The 16,204-nt window shown below is 40.7% G+C and overlaps 1 long non-coding RNA gene across 1 annotated transcript in view; it reads left to right on the top strand.

The window, feature by feature from the left end:
* LOC308667346 overlaps positions 1–1,788 on the top strand; it is a 357,520-nt gene extending 355,732 nt beyond the window's left edge. Inside the window, exon 2 of the long non-coding RNA XR_014026265.1 lies at positions 1,236–1,788. This is a non-coding gene — a long non-coding RNA (uncharacterized lncRNA). The remainder of the gene's footprint in view (positions 1–1,235) is intronic.
* Positions 1,789–16,204: the final 14,416 nt, after the last annotated feature.

The following is a 16,204-nucleotide window of genomic DNA, read 5'->3' as shown; positions in this document are numbered from 1 at the left end:
ATTAGTTTGGAATTCATATGTTCAAATTCCCTTTGCTTCATGGGTTATCCATAGTCAATACTGTAAATTGAACCGTAAACTGCCCAGAATCATTGATTGAGAGGGGCAGCTATAGAAATTAAACAAACAAATATGTTCCACAAAGACTATGTTAGATCATACTAAATTCCTTTTCAATAGGATTCTAACAAATTGAAATATACTATACTTGATTAGGGATAAAGTAAGAGTTAATTTGTCGATCAGAACGTCGGCAGTTTGGCGGGTCAAATCCTGAGTGCCGCGTAGCAGAGTGAGCACCTGTTACTCGTCCCATCTTCTGCCAACCTAGCAGTTCGAAAGCACGTAAAAATGCAAGTAGAAAAATAGGGACCACTACGGTGAGAAGGTAACAGCGTTCCATGCGCCTTTGGCGTCTAGTCATGCCGGCCACATGACCACGGAGACGTCCTCGGACAAACGCTGGCTCTTCGGCTTTGAAATGGAGATGAGCACCGGCCCCTAGAGTCAGAAACGACTAGCACGCATGTGCGGGGGAACCTTTACCTTTACCTTAAGGGTTAATTTAAGGTGCAACTAGAAGAGACATATTTGTTTCTCTTTTACTGAAAAGTAAGCACAGATTATTAGATTGGGAATCTAGCATAGGAGATAAGGAGCCTTTAACTCTCCATTTGTAGTCCCATTCCAAATAAGAACTGAAGGGATTTTGTTATGCTTAAGGTTGATGTTAGTAATATTGATACTAGTAGTGATGCTTTGTAATCATCTTTGTTTATGTGTAAGCAGTTTTGTAGGTGCTTTATATTGGGAAAATAGTTATATAAAAGCAAATGTTTCATGCTTTAGGTACAGGTGATTGCTTACATGAAAAGAGCATGGTAAGGGGAGGGGGAAAAGGAGCTGTGGTGGAGCCTGGGTTGTTGTGTATGAGTCATCATCTAGGAATTATTTTTTCTGTACCTTTTGGTTCCTAGTACCAAGACCAGATCTCTTTGTTCTGAAGGGATATAAAAGGTGGATGACATCTTTCCTGGTTGTTGCCTTCATCTCTCTACCAGCCACGAAGAAAGATGTGGCCACCCGACTCTATTTTGATCAAAGTAAAAGTTGTTTGCTTGCTGAAACCTCAGCTCAGGAGTTTCTTTTGGCTCTTTTAAATTCCTGAGTAATGCTGGGGCAATTGTAAGGCTAAGTGTAAAAACGTACAGAACATTATATGGGGTAATTTCCAGATTAAAAAAAAATCCATTCTATATGAAGCCCAGCTCCTTCTCATTTGCAAAGATTGGCCAAACTAAAATTTCATATTCTGAAAAGAATACAATAGTATGATAAAATGTCCAATGATTTTACATTCCTATTGAAGAATCTTTTTTCACTTACCAAGCCTCTAGATCACGGATGTCAAACTGCCAGCCCCTGGGCCAGTTGCATCATGCGGAGGCTGCGCCCACCCGCCCAGCTCCAGCAATGCAAAAAAAAAAAAAAAGTGACACGTCACTTGACGCAGCGAGTTTGACACCCGTGCTCTAGATGAAAGATTTGGAACAATGTAAATGCTTTCTTGGAGGAAGTGTGTTGTCTCTTTACCTTGATGAGGAGATTCACCCTATCTCAGTGAAGAGTGTATCAACACCATGCATAATCAACAAGCACATGCCACCATTCATATACTTTATAGAGCTATAGTACATCTTATGGTTCTGGAATTCAGGTAAATACACATTTCCTAACTGTACATTTAAACTGAATGGAAGAAAAAAACACAAAGAAAAAAAACAAAAAGGGCACCTTATAATCAGTTTCTATGTTAAAACATAAGCAACATTGTCCATGGCAGTCCATTGGCAGTATTTGCAACAACATTTGGCCCAATATTATTTTGAGCTTCGAGACACCTAATTTATTCGAAGCAATTACTATAAACTACAAGGCAAAAAAAAGCTTACAGCTCAGTAATAAACCAATTTGATAACCTTCTGATACTTGAAGGTCTGTCCAAGAGAGGTTTGACTTATTTTTCTAAAGCACCTGATTGGAATTATCCAGTCTGGAAGCAAAGAGAAATTTCCTGGCAGAAATAACAATCATTGGAACAGCTTGCCTCCCATGATTGTTGGGGTTCCATCACTGGAAGTTTTCAAGAAAAGTTTGGATAGCCCTTTGTCCAAGATGTATAAGGTCTTGGGCCTTGGGCAGGGGCTTGGACTAGAAGGCCTCCAAGGTCTGTTCCAGCTCCATGATTCTATTATTCTATGATATCAAATCTTCACCTGCAAACCTTGGTATTCATTTGCCTGTATCTGTGACCTACTAGTAAGCAGTTTTTTAATCAAACTATTAAGGAGAGTTGAGAAATCTGCTCCTGTAGATAGAGTTGAAGATTTTCAAGATTGATGTCGGTCCTTTTGCAGTAAGACCAGGTTAGGAAATTTAAGAAAAAACTATAATTCTGTCTTATTGATATAGGCCACCACAACAGAATCTTCAAAATTTGGCAGTATGTCTTTTTGAATCCAAAGATAATGAGAGTGGGACAATCACATATTTCATACACTTTCCTGTTTTCCCAATCTATGCTCACATTTTACTGTCAGGTGCTCCATATTTTCTCTAGGCCATCTCATCACTTATGCACTGCACCATGCAAAAAAGATGCAATCAAATACCCATCCAGTAATAAAATACCGGAATCCTACACCAAAATATGTTTCCTGTTGAAAATGAAATGAATCAGTAGCAAGCTAGCTCTACTTCAAACAATTAAAGTATTCAGTGCAATTACATATCACCAGAGGCTACTGGAGAACTAAAGCAGGGAATGTATAAGCACTAGGAATGACTAACTGCAGGGAAGTAGGAGTTTTATTTCCTTAAATGTGCTATAAAATGGTCAGTTATAACAACTGTGAAGCATCTCTGCTTTTTTTTCCCCTGTAGAGCAAAAATAATTTCTTGTGGAGGAGTTCAGCTGCATAAGGAACTGAAAACTTGCATGTTTTTCCAGGAATAATGCTTAAAGTCAGATGCTTTTCCTCCATGTTGTGCAAAATAAATGATGGAAGAGAATTTGTATAAATCATTTTCAAATATGACCCCTTGGTGCCCTAAAGATGTAGAATAGCCATGTCAAACCCGCAAGTTATGTGACATCACACGACATATCACGACTCTTCCACCATTGCCGGCAATAGGATGGGCGCAGTTTCGGTGTGACACATCCAGCCTGCAGGCCGGCAGTTTGTCATGCCTGATGTAGAAAGATACAGAGTTAAGGAAGGAAAAAAAATATGTTTCTGATTCTAAAATTCCTTCTTTTTTTTCTCATTCTGATCATAATGTTCTGAAGAGAGATTCTATGGTAACAAGAAACTGTTTTCATATCTCTCTGCAGATTGGTATGCTGTAATGCTTCTTCAGAGGCAATGTGGCACAGTAACCAAGCACATGTCAGATGCAAAGAGGAATGCTTAATCATGATAATGAGAAAATTGCACAGACAATCTAATTGGCATGCACCTGCTAAATAGATATCCAGCATGAATCTCAGACTGTGATTCTTAACTTGAAAGGAGGAGTGGTTCACACATTCACATACATCACTTGATTACCCAGCACTTGATTACAGTACATTTAATGAGCCATAGCCAAATGTTTAACCGGCAACATTAAAAAGACTTGCATTTGAAGTGACATTGAGTGAAATGAAATAGGGCAAGATCTTCAGTCTCTCATCCACCCAAAGCAAGCATCTCTTGATGTCATGGCCAGCAAGGGTGGGGGACAAGCAGATATTAATGAGGCAGCCCTAACTTTAAAGAAAAAAAAAGTGCACAATATATTTCTCTGGGTTTGTTAAAATTAGGTTGATAAGTTATGCTTCATTTGAAGCAGAGAGATTTTCTATCTCTCTCCCTTTGTGTCATTATCAAGCAGTGACCTACAACAGATGGTGGAATTCAATAGAACCTCTACAGCTTCCTGCCATATCTCCGTATTATATTCATCACATTGCTTTTTTTGAAAATGCCAGATGTTGAAGTCTGAACTGGACACTGTGGGTTTGAATAGCTTTTCCTTCTTATGCATGACCATGAATCAGAGATGAATGTCAAAATTTGGGAAACTTGTATATTATATCTTTGGAAATGGAAACTTCAGTTACCACATTCATAGGACTGAAGATAAAATGAAGAATTGGTTCAACTATAGTACTATACCAATATGACCTTGATTATAGCAATATATATATATATATATATATATATATATATATTGATATATATATTGATATATATATTGATATATATATATATTGATATATATATTGATATATATTGATATATATATATATATGTTGATATTGATATATATATATATATATTGATATATATATATTGATATATATATATATATTGATCTACGAAAACATATATATATGTCCGGGAATGGATGGGGAGGAACAGGCTTCAACTGAACCCGGACAAGACTGAATGGCTGTACGTACCGGCAAGCCAGGATACTCAGAACATCCCATCCCTTAACATCGGAGACAAGTTACTACCCCCTGTTGATAGGGCCCGCAACCTGGGTGTCCTCCTTGACTCGCAGCTCTCCCTGGAAGATCACATAGGAACTGTGACCAAGGGGGCCTTCTCCCGGGTTCGACTAGTTCGCCAATTACGGCCTTATCTGGACCTGGATGCCTTACGTACAGTCACCCATGCTCTTGTGACCTCTCGCCTAGACTATTGTAACGCTCTCTACATGGGGCTGCCCTTGAGATCCACTCGGAAGCTTCAACTGGTGCAAAGTGCAGCGGCATGGACACTCTTGGGAGCCTCCCGATACTCCCATATCACACCTCTCCTCCATGCGCTGCACTGGCTTCCAGTTGCCTTCCGTGTGAAGTTCAAGGTGCTAACAATGACATACAAAGCCCTACATGGCATGGGTCCGGACTACCTACGGGAGCACCTTCTGCCAATGTCAGCACCCCACCGTCCTGTGCGCTCCCACAGAGAGGGCCTCCTCAGGGTGCCACCGCTCAAGGAATGTCGGCTGGTGGCCCCCAGGGGGAGGGCATTCTCAGTGGGTGCGCCAGCCCTCTGGAACAGCTTACCAACCGAAATCCGGATGGCCCCCGACCTCCGCACCTTCCGACGCGAATTAAAAACTTACCTGTTCCAGCAGTCCGGCCTGGCCTGATAGCTCTAATTGGGGTCCCAGTTTGTATTTTACTATTGTTTTTTTTCACTATTGTTCATTCTGTATGCCTACCTTATTCTGTACACCGCCCCGAGTCCCTCGGGAGAAGGGCGGTTTATAAAAACAAACAAATATATATATATATATATATATATATATATATATATATATATATATATATATATATATATATATATATATATATATATAGGGGCTCGGTGTGGCTCAGTGGGTTAGGACGCTGAGCTTGTCAATCAGAAGGTCGGCAGTTGGGCGGGTCGACTCCCAAGTGCCGCGTAACAGAGTGAGCACCTGTTACTCGTCCCATCTTCTGCCAACCTAGCAGTTCGAAAGCATGTAAAAATGCAAGTAGAAAAATAGGGCCCACTATGGTGGGAAGGTAACAGCACTCCACTCCGTGCGCCTTTGGCATCTAGTCATGCCAGCCACATGACCATGGAGACGTCCTCGGACAAGCGCTGGCTCTTCGGCTTTGAAATGGAGATGAACATCAGCCCCTAGAGTTGGAAACAACTAGCATGCATGTGCAGGGGAACCTTTACCTTTACATGCATACATACATACATACATACATACATATATATATATACATACATACATATACATATACATACATACTAAACAAATAATCACCCTTCTTTTCCTTCCTTTCCTAGTCAGTTAGCTAGATCCATATATGTTTTCTAAAACATACACAATAGAACATACATTCTATGTAGAAGGGAAGATACTTTTGGGGGAGGAAATATTTTTCTTTCTGAATTTGACTTTGAGCAAAAGTACATTACATTTTCTCACTTTGAGGGAAACTCAGTAGAAGAAGTCAGTCATCAGGGAAGTGTTATTTTAAAATAATAATAATAATAATAATAATAATAATAATAATAATAATAATAATAATAATAATAATAATAATAATAATAATAATAATAATAATAATAATAATAATAATGATAAAAATATGCCAATGTCTTAAGGAGTGAAATTCCATAGGTCTCCAATCTTAGCTGGTAAATTAGTGCCTATAAATAGCCAGAAGGTAGCTATTTATCCTCTTATAACAGGAGTAAATACAAAGAAGTAGGTTTTGTATTGGCGGAGGAAGATGGGCCACAGCGAGTTGTCCCATTCCATTTAGTTAAGACTGTCACAATATTTTGTTATTTTTCATCTAACATTGATGGCGTGGAAATGACAGTGAGATGGCAATTGGTGGCAAAAAAAAGAGGATCCAAAAGTCATATCTCTGAAGGTTACAAATAATTCTTTTCCACTTTTCATAGTACTATTGTGAATACTCCCTATTCCTTACAGGCTCTTCACAAATCAAGAATAAGTCGTCTCTCCCACACTCCCACCTCCCATTCCTCAAAATTGTTCTTCCTTTTGGTGGACCTAATTTACAAGAAAATTACTCTAAATATCAAATAACAATCTAAACAATCTTTTAAAAGTGATTATTACGTGCTTCGTTTTTTGTGAGTTAATTTAAATGTCATTATCCTTCAGGATTATATTTATACTGAATTACTTCCTCTCTCCCATTTTACATTGTGTTCTTGTATTTTATTACTTCCTTAAAATATATTTCAGTCAGCTAACATTTGAAAGAATAAATGAATTAATTATGGCTTCACTCCATTTATAGTTTTTTCGATGTTCAGTTTTAAAATGTCTTTTTCTCTATATTTCAGGGTTGTCTATATATATGATAGCTAAGTAAACTTCTTTAGAGTTCTTTTATTTCAATGTATTTGCAGCACACCAACATATTTAGAAATCTTGGCTGATGATCCAAGCAAAGGACAAAGAAAGCAAAGAAATTATTCAGAAAAAAATGAGGGAATAGAAACGCAAGTTAAGATAGGCAAGAAAATGGTAAGTGAGCACCTGTCCAGCCTAGATGAGTTCAAGTCACCAGGACCAGATGGATTACACCCCAAGGTTCTCAAGGAACAGGCAGACGTGATCTCAGAACCACTGAACTATATTTTTCAAAGATCCTGGAGCACTGGGGAACTACCAGAGGACTGGAAGAGAGCTGATGTAGTTCCCATCTTCAAAAAAGGGAAAAAAATAGATCCAGGAAATTACAGACCTATCAGCCTGACCTCAATACCTGGGAAGATTCTGGAAAAGATAATCAAACAACAAATCAGCGAACACCTTGATGCAAACAAAGTCATCACTAAAAGTCAACATGGGTTTGTCAAAAACAGATCATGCCAGACAAATCTTATTACATTCTTTGACCAAGTGACAAAACTAGTGGACCAGAGGAATGCTGTAGATATAATTTACTTGGACTTCAGTAAGGCATTTGATAAAGTAGATCACAACCTACTACTTGATAAGATAGAAAAATGTGGGTTAGATAGCTTTACCACCAGATGGATTCGTAGCTGGCTGACAGGCCGTACTCAGAGTGTGGTCCTCAATGGAACCGCATCTACATGGAAGGAAGTGTGTAGTGGGGTGCCCCAGGGCTCTGTTCTGGGCCCAGTGCTCTTCAATATCTTCATTAATGATTTGGATGTGGGGATAGATGGGGAACTCATCAAATTTGCAGACGACACCAAGCTGGCAGGAATAGCCAATACTCCAGAAGATAGGCTTAAGATACAGAAGGATCTGGACAGACTCGAACACTGGGCACTATCTAACAAAATGAAATTCAATGGTGAAAAAAGTAAGGTTCTACATTTAGGCAGGAAAAATCAAATGCATAGGTATAGTATAGGTGGTACCTTGCTCAATAGTAGTAACTGTGAGAGGGATCTCGGAGTCTTAGTAGACAATCACTTCAATATGAGCCAGCAGTGTGCTGCAGCTGCCAAAAAAGCCAACACAGTGCTAGGCTGCATTAACAGAGGGATAGAATCAAGATCAAGTGAAGTACTAATACCACTTTACAATGCTTTGGTAAGGCCACACCTGGAATACTGCATCCAGTTTTGGTCACCACGATGTAAAAAAGGTGTCGAGACTCTAGAAAGGGTACAGAGAAGAGCAACAAAGATGATTATGGGGCTGGAGGCTAAAACATATAGGGAACAGTTGCTGGAATTGGGTATGTGTAGTTTAATGAAGAGAAGGGTGAGGGGTGACATGATAGCAGTGTTCCAATATCTCAGGGTCTACCACAAAGAAGAGGGAGTCAAGCTATTCTCCAAAGCACCTGAAAGCAGGACAAGAAGCAACGGATGGAAACTAGTCAAGGAGAGAAGCAACCTAGAACTAAGGAGAAACTTCCTGACAGTTAGAACAATTAACCAGTGGAACAACCTGCCTCCAGAGGTGGTGAATGCTCCAACACTGGAGGTTTTTAAGAAGAGACTGGACAGCCATTTGCCTGAAATGGTATAAGGTTTCCTGCCTGAGCAGGGGGTTGGACTAGATGACCTCCAAGGTCCCTTCCAACTTTTATTATTATTATTATTATTATTATTATTATTATTATTATTATTATTATTATTATTATTATTATTATTATTATTATTATTATTATTATTATTATTATTATTATGTCTAACCTACCAAAGAGAAGAATTGGGGGATATAATAGCTATCTTCCATTACTTCAGGGGCCACCACAGAAAAGAGGGGATTGACTTATTCTCGAACCACAGAAGGCAGGACAAAAAATAATGAATGGAAGCTTGTTAAAGAGAGAGGCAACTTAGAAGTAAGGAGAAATTTCCTGTCATTGAGAACAATTAATAAATGAAATTGCTTGCCTCTAGAAGTTGTGGGTGTTCCATCACTGGAAGTTTTTAAAAATAGACTGGACAAAAATCTGACCAGGATGGTATGAGGCCTCCTGCCTTGAGCAGGGATTTGGATTAGAAGATCTCCATAGTTCCTTCCAGCCTGTGATTCTATGTTATAACTGTAGTGCCCTTGTGTGAAACACCAAGGTACCTATACACTCCCAAAGGTTTAGTGTAGCTGTACAAAGCTGATTTACACAATCACATGCATGTAAAGCCATACTAGGAGACATTTATTTATTTATTTTTGGGACTTATATGCCGCCCTATCTCCCGAAGGACTCAGGGCGGCTAACAACAATAAAAAACAACAATACAAAAATTAAAAAAAGAATTAAATAACAGCCCCAAAATAAATTAACTACACAGTTAAAAATTAAAACATATTTAAAAACCCATCATCAATCCAGGTCAGCCTGATGGAAGAAGAAAGTTTTGAGGTCACGGCGAAAGGACCGGAGGTCCGGGGCTATCCGAAGCTCAAGGGGGAGTTGGTTCCAAAGGGCTGGTGCTCCCACAGAGAAGACCCTCCCCCTGGGGGTCGCCAGCCGACATTGTCTGGCTGATGGCACCCTGAGGAGGCCCTCTCTGTGTGAGCGCACTGGGCAATGGGAAGTCGTCCCCGGTAGCAGATGGTCCTGCAAATATCCCGGGCCTAAGCCATGTAGGGCTTTAAAGGTAAGTACCAGCACCTTAAATCTCGCCCGGAAGACAACGTAGCCAATGCAGCTCACGCAGGAGGGGTGTAATATGGGAGTATCGGGATGCTCCCATCACTACCCGCGCAGCCACATTCTGCACCAGCTGAAGCCTCCGGGTGGTCTTCAAGGGCAGCCCCATGTAGAGAGCATTGCAGTAATCTATCCGAGAGGTAACGAGTGCATGAGTGACCGTACGTAGGGCATCTCGGTCCAGATAGGGGCGCAACTGGCGCACCAGGTGAACCTGGGCAAATGCCCCCCTGGCCACGACTCCAATATGATCTTCAAAACTGAGTCATGAGTCCAGGAGGACGCCTAAATTGTGCGCCCTATCAACGGGAGGCAACACCTCTCCTCCCATAACCAAAGATGGAACCTCTTGGACAAGTCGAGATGCCGGTACGTAGAGCCACTCAGTCTTGGCTGGGTTGAGCTGGAGCCTGTTCTTCTCCATCCAAATCCGTACCACTTCCAGGCAACGGGACATCACATCGAGGGCATCACTGGCTTGGTTCGGGGTGGAGATAAAGAGCTGGGTATCATCGGCATATTGATGATACCTCACCCCAAAACCACGGATGATCTCACCCAGCGGCTTCATATAGATGTTGAACAGGAGGGGCGAGAGTACCGACCCCTTAGGCACCCCACAACTAAGGGACCTAGGGGTTGACCTCTGCCCCCCTGCCAACACCGTCTGCGAATGGCCCGAGAGGTAGGAGGAGAACCACCGTAAAATGGTGCCTCCCACTCCCAACCCCGCAAGACGTCGTAGCAAGATACCATGGTCAATGGTATCAAAAGCCGCTGAGAGATCTAAAAGGACCAGGACAGAGGAATAACCCCTGTCTCGGGCCCACCAGAGATCATCCACCAGTGCAACCAATGCCGTCTCCGTGCTGTACCCGGGCCTGAAACCCGATTGGGATGGATCCAGATGCTCAGTTTCCTCCAGGACCAAAGGGAGCTGCCGTGCCACCACGCTCTCAACAACCTTCGCAAGAAAGTGAAGGTTGGAGACAGGACGAAAGTTGTTTAAAATAGCTGGATCCAAGGCAGGTTTCTTGAGGAGGGGCTTTACCACCGCCTCCTTCAAGGCGGCAGGGAAGCACCCCTCACTCAAGGAAGCATTTATAATTGCCAGGAGCCAGCCTCGTGTAACCTCCCGGGCCGCATAAATGAGCCAGGAGGGACACAGGTCCAACAAACACATGGCGGCACTTAATTTCCCCATGATCCTGTCCACTTCATCCGGAGTCACAGGATCAAACTCTTCCCAGATATTATCGGCCAAACCCATCGTTTCCCCTTCGTCAGACACTGTCCAGTCGGAGTCCAAGCCAGCCCGAATCTGAGCGATTTTATCCACCAGATACTCACTAAACTCCTGTTGTTGTTGTCTCCACATACACAGTCCAAGAAAAACCTTGAAAGAATCACCCAGGCCTTCCATAAAGTGCAGCAGGAGTTTTGGCAATGTGCTTCATAAAGCAACCCTTTTAATAATTTGTCCAGCCCTCGCATTATGTCTATTTCGGGCTCAATTGTGGTCGCAAGTCAAGGACTAACTGTAATTATATCAAATCCAAAGAGCAGACCTGTTTGTAATTCCTACCCTTCATTGCTGGCTCAGTGCTTACATTAATTATAAGCAATTTGCCTAAGGGCAGGAATTTGGACATTATTCTTGCATGGCATGATGCTGTCCAACTGATCCTTACAAATGAAAGTGAAATCCATTCCCTTTATTAAGATCTTCACATCACAACTGAGAGACGGGGAGGAGAAAAGTGAACATGTAGATATTGTATGCTTCAAGTCTTTCTTGGGTGGCTAATTGATTTTGGGCGGAAAAAGCAGACATGATTAGCGTGACTCATCAGGAAGTGCTGATCTCCTCTGACAGCCATATCTTATATTTTCAATTAATGATTATCAATGCAGAACTATGTGGGTGAGAAAAGCAGAACAAAACCTTTACCATACACAGACATACAAAGGGAAACAGACACACACAGAGAGACAGACAGACAGACAGACAGACACACACACACACACACACACACACACAGAGAGAGAGAGAGAGAGAGAGAGAGAGAGAGAGAGAGAGAGAGAGAGAGAGAGAGAGAGAGATTGAGAGAGAGAGAGGAGAGAGAGAGAGAGAGAGAGAGAGAGAGAGAGAGAGAGAGAGAGAGAGAGAGGGAAGTCTAAGGCATCAACTTCCTAAATTATAAAGCAAGAGAGATCCCTAGTGGAGACTTCCTGTATAAGCAGTTAGTTTTGCATATTTCTTTTTTTTTTTAGTTTTGCATATTTCAATAGAATAGTTTGCTTCAACAAAGATTGTGAATAAAATATCTTGTGTCAAATGGGAGGGGGAGGTGATCTTTGCATCAAGAACATTTCATCACAGTTATTAAGGGTAAGGAAAGGAGTGGGAGAAACATACACACCAGGAAAAGATCAGCCCTCAAAACTAGTACTTATCTATTTTATTTTTCTGAAGCAGTGTTGATAGCCAGGCAAAAAGCTTCCTAGCTCTGGAAATGGGTTTTATTTTTCCTCTGAATGGCTATGATTGAGAGGTGGTGCAAGGCAGAGAAAGATAGCATGGCTTTGACAGATATACACAGACTCCTTTTCCTTTGTTAAACCATGTCACTCACTTTCTCCATCTGGAAAAATCAACTAGGAACATACAATAATTAAAGACTAATAATCCCTGCTGTTAGAGGAAAAAGGATCTTGGATTCTTACAAAAAGCAATAAAACTGCAAATGTAGGCCAAAGGATCAGATAGCTCTTCAAATTGAGATATACAATAAGGCAGAAAATAAGTTTTCGTTGTACCTGTCAGTTAGAGAAGGATGAACACAGAAAGAGGATGTGAAGAGAAAGTGTTATATAAATGTATAAATCTTTCATTTCTTAGTGTTACTATCTGTAAACACACTATTAGAGGATGCATCCATGCTGTTATGCAAAAACCTAAAACGGATTCTGAAATAAAGTATTTAAAAAAAAATCAAATATATAATTTCATTAGAATGAACTGTACATGTTTGCAGGTGGTTGAATTATTATCGATTCTTTAAGTTTTAGTCTGATACTGCATCTATCCTCTGATTATGAGTCTCTTCCCTACCTTTGCAGATGATAGAGAATGTTATGCATATTTTATTATGTTGTACCTTTTTTGAAGAGTTCTGTACTAAGTATATGACACCTCTTTCTGCTGCAATTCTCAGGCTGTTCAGAGCAATTTTATGTGTCTTTACTTCCATCAGACCATAATGATTTTATCTTGCAGAATGTGGCAAAATTGTGCAGACTGTACCTAAATCAGTGTTCATGTCAGCTGGTGAATGAAGCTGAGTATAACTGAATTCTTGTGTTGTTTATGTTGTGTGCCCTGTTTTGAGTAATTCTATAATTTACTGATTTTATGCTATTATGTAACAATAAAAAATATATGTAGAAAATGAATGAATGAATGAATCATTGAGTGAGCGAGTGAGTTCTGACAGAATGGTGTTAAAGCATAAACCATATCAAGGGAAACATGAAAGCAGTATTCCAATCTTTGAGGGGCTGCCACAAAGATGAGGGGGTCAATCAATTTTCCAAAGCACCAGAACACAAGACAAGAAACAATGGATGGAAATTAATTAAGGAGAGAAGCAACCTAGAACTAAGGAGAAATTTTTTAATGGTCAGAACAATCAACCAGTGGAATGGCTTGCCTTCAGGAGTTGTGGATGCCCCAACACTGGAGGTTCAAGAAGATACTGGACAGCCATTTGTCTGAAATGAGCAGGGGGTTGGACTAGATCAGGGGTGTCAAACTGCCAGCCCGCAGTCCAGATGTGTCATGCCGAAACCGCACCCACCCACCCTCATTGCCGGCAATGGGAAAAAAGTTGTGATACGTCATGACACGTCAAGTGACACTGCGAGTTTGACAGCCCTGGACTAGATGATCTCCAAAGTTCCTTCCAACTCTGTTATTCTGTTAAATTGAAAAAATAATCCAAAGATCCAATTGATTTTGTATCCAGTGACATTACGACACAATTTTCCATATAATATCAGAAACAAAAATCATGGCCTAGTGCTGGACTTCAAGGAGCCAGAGATAACGCAATGTAATCATTTTATAAACACCAGCCAGATGTAATCAACAACCTGCGATAAGAAATGGATAGCAGTCTTGCTACAAAAAGGCAGGAGTAAAACAAGCTCCTGATTTAAACTTTGGTACAAACACACGTGCACCCACACATATATAAACCCAGACTTTTAGCCTTCACAAAGGCTATTCTTAATTGTAACCAAGATTCCTGCAATAAAGTATCTTATCTACACAAGTCAAGTGCCAGTCTTCCCATGAGAGGATCAGGATGGAGAGAAAGAATGATTAGAGGTAATCTCAGATACTGTTTGAAGAATGATGTGGACTCCGCATTTTAAAATAAAACTTTAAAGGCTAAAATCGATACAACAAATTGGCAAAGATATCACCAAATCTAAGAAGTTTCCAGACTTGTTATTGAGAGGCTAGACAAACTGCAACGCAAAAAGGCTTTCTTGAGATAACCAAAGATGTGACCAGATATTTTTTTTTTAAAAAAGAACAAGATACGTGCTGGCAAAAGAAAACAAACTTAAAATAAGGGGGAGGGGGGAATAATGTGAGAATTTAAACATTTTTATGCATTATTAATACATCTCTCAAACCAAAACATAAAAGAATGCATGTATTAAAACTGAGGATTCTTGTAACTTCTTTAGAAACTTCACCTGTCCCCCAATGAAGCAAAGTAAGAATTGTGCATCACGGAATCTTTACAATGTTTGTTTGTTTATTTATTTATTTATTTATTTATTTATTTATTTATTTATTTATTTATTTATTATATTTTTATACCGCCCTTCTCCCGAAGGACTCAGGGCGGTGTACAGGGCAATAAATACAAAAACAGGATACAAAAGTTAAAAACGATTAAATAAATGCCCAAGGTTAAAACAATAAATTAAGACGTATTAAAACCCTAACCCTAACCCATCAGACCAGGTCAGACTGCTCAAATAGATACGTTTTTAGATCGCGCCAGAAGGAGCGAAGGTCGGGGGCCGTCCGGAGCTCAACCGGCAAGTGGTTCCATAGGTCTGGCGCGCCCACAGAGAACACTCTCCCCCTGGGGGCCACCAATCGACATTCTTTGATCGGAGGCACCCTGAGGAGGACCTCTCTGTGGGAGCGCACTGGACGGAGGGAAGTTGACGCCGGCCGCAGGTGTTGCCGTAGGTAATCCGGACCCATGCCATGTAGGGCTTTGTAAGTCATTACTAACACCTTGAATCTCAATGTTGGGTGACAACTGTGAAAACTGTATTTCCAGTTTATCTAGGAAGGACAGTTTGCTCTGCACATACAGTAAGTGTAATGTATGGGGCTGACTACAGTACAAGAACTACAGGAGGCGCTATTGCTGGACAGCTCCGGTAAGGAGCAGCATTGACGGGAAAACCAAGTAAACCTATTGGCTGACAGCCAGGCAGGAAACCAAGGTTTGAATCTATTGGTTAGCGCCCACCTGGACAGGTATAAGAGGACCCAGGTAACCCCAGTTCCCCAGTCGTTGTTATTCCAACCTGCCATCCAATAAAGATTCTGTTGCAGCCATCGCCTACGCGTCTCATTGCTCCGCGACTTAACGGTAAGTTTCTCTACCGTTGTCTTTCTCAAGAAGTATTGAACCTTACCTCATGATGGAACATGCTTATGTATATTAAGTATACTAAGGTTTTCAGATCTGGGCTGTAAAAATCCAGATGACAGCTTTGCATCTCTTTCCTATTATTGGTATACCTCTGCATATATTACTTCCACTGATGGGAAAGACTTCCAATTAGCATAATCTGCTACACATTTGGATTTTTGCATCCCAGTGCCCCTACAACAGAACATTTGAGGCCAGATTTGTCTATTAGAATAGAACAGAATGACAGACTTGGAAGGCATCTTGGAGGTCTTCTAGTCCAACCCCCTGCTCAGGCAGGAAAACCTATACCACTTCAGACAAATGGTTGTCCAATCTCTTCTTAAAAACTTCCAGTGTTGGAGCATTGAAAACGTCTGCAGGCAAGTTGTTCCACTGACTAATTGTTCTAACTGTCAGGAAATGTCTTCTTAGTTCTAGGTTGCTTCTCTCCTTGATTAGTTTCCATCCGTTGCTTCTTGTCCTTCCCTCAGATGCAGTATACCAAGTGTGGCCTTATACCAAGTGTGGCCTTATCAAGGCAAGAAAGTTTGCAAAATAAGGCAAAATTCACTCAACTGTCTTGCTTAGCAATGGAAATTTTAGGCTCAGTTGTGATTGTAAGTTGAGGACTACAGTATCAAAACAGCATATTCTTGTCTTCTTCTTACTTCTTTTTCTCAGGCAAAGGCAAAACAGTCTTTTGGTATATATTCTAGGAAATCCTCAATTTGCTTAC

The sequence above is a fragment of the Vipera berus genome (genome assembly GCF_964194415.1).
Source record: "Vipera berus genome assembly, chromosome: 4".
Lineage (NCBI taxonomy): Eukaryota > Metazoa > Chordata > Lepidosauria > Squamata > Viperidae > Vipera > Vipera berus.
Note: the sequence above shows the minus strand (reverse complement) of the source record. Positions and strands in the feature narration are given on the sequence as shown.